The 1561-nt window shown below is 42.9% G+C and overlaps 1 pseudogene; it reads left to right on the top strand.

Annotated features, from left to right (window-relative positions):
* Positions 1–255: 255 nt before the first annotated feature.
* LOC102441591 lies at positions 256–1097 on the top strand (annotated as a pseudogene).
* Positions 1098–1561: the final 464 nt, after the last annotated feature.

Raw genomic sequence — 1561 nt, 5'->3', positions numbered from 1 at the left:
TGCGGTGACTTGGCAGCTGCAGTTCTCAGGTGATGCACCTGGAACCAGAGAGGAGAGAGCCCGATTCCAGGGTGTGTCACCCAAAAACAGCCCTCTCGCAATCCGGGACTCCTCGGGGGATGGCGGAGAGTTGGTTTTTGCCTGGTCCCCACAGGCCAGGCCGAGGGACCCCACCAGTACACAATTCAGTGCACCGGGCCTCTAGTATAGGAGTAATAATTAAAAATAATACTTCAGGCCACTGTGGCTGCAGCCATGACCATGCTCAGGCTTCAGAAGAGGCTTCCCTCCCCTGGTTGGCCTGGCTCAGTGGACCATGCATCGACCTATGAACCAGGAGGTCACATTTGTATTCCTGGTCAGGGCTCATGCCGGGATTGCGGGCTCCATCCCCAATGGGGAGCGTGCAGGAGGCAGCTAATCAATGATTCTTTTTCATCATTGATGTTTCTCTCTCTCTCTCTCTCTCTCTCTCTTCCTCTCTGAAATCAATAAAATATATATTTAAAAAAAGAGGCTTGCTTCCAGTGTCCTCTGCTATGGCGAAAAGAAGGTCTGGTTGGACCAAATGAGACCAATGAAATCACCAATGCCAACTCCCATCAGCAGATTGGGAGGCTGATCAAAGATGGGCTGATCATCCTGAAGCCTGTGACTATTCATGCCCAGGCTCAATGCTAGAAAAACCCCTTGACCCTCAGCAAGGGCAGGCATAGGGGCATAGGTAAGTGAAACAGTACTGCCAATGCTAGAATGCCTGAGACAGTAACCTGGACGCGGAGGATGAGAATTCTTTGCTGGCTACTTAGAAGATACTGTGAATCTAAGATTGACCGCCACATGTACCACAGCCTGTACCTGTAAGTGAAGGATAACATGTTCAAAAACTAGTGGATTCTCATGGAACACCTCCAAAAGCTGAAGGCAAACAAGGCTGGAAAGAAGCTTCTGGCTGACTAGGCCAAGGCCTACAGGTCTAAGACCAGGGAAGCTCCCAAGTGCCTTGAAGAGTGGCTCCAGGCCAAGAAGGAGGGAATCATCAAGACTGCCCAGGAGGAAGAGACCAAGAAATGAAGCTTCACCTCTCTTACCTGTACATAGTAACCTTGGCGATTACATGGTTCAATCATTTAATAAAAGTAGCCTTCATGTAGAAATAAATAAACAAATAAATAAAAATAAATAAAAATAATTCTTGAAAGAAATACATCAAAGTATTAATAGAAATCTTTTCAAGAGTAGCATTACAGGCTATTGTTTTCATTTCTCTTTATATTTTTCAAATGCCTATAATTAGAATTCAGTACTTTTATAATCAGAGGAGAAAAACATTTTTTTTGACATGGATTTTAAGGAGTCCTTAAAGTTATGGTCACATGATATCAAAGGGAATTGAAATGAAAACACACATGCACACTCATAAATGGTTATGATTAATAAAAAGTTTTCTCTTCACACAAGTGAAGTTTTATTTATTTATTTATTTTAATTAATTAATTAATTTTTTGTCAATGTCATGTTTTCCAGTTTAAACCAATACAGCTCTGTTCAGGAAGAAGAA

This window comes from Myotis lucifugus, unplaced genomic scaffold, assembly GCF_000147115.1.
Source record: "Myotis lucifugus unplaced genomic scaffold, Myoluc2.0 scaffold_32, whole genome shotgun sequence".
NCBI classification, from domain to species: Eukaryota; Metazoa; Chordata; class Mammalia; order Chiroptera; family Vespertilionidae; genus Myotis; species Myotis lucifugus.
Note: the sequence above shows the minus strand (reverse complement) of the source record. Positions and strands in the feature narration are given on the sequence as shown.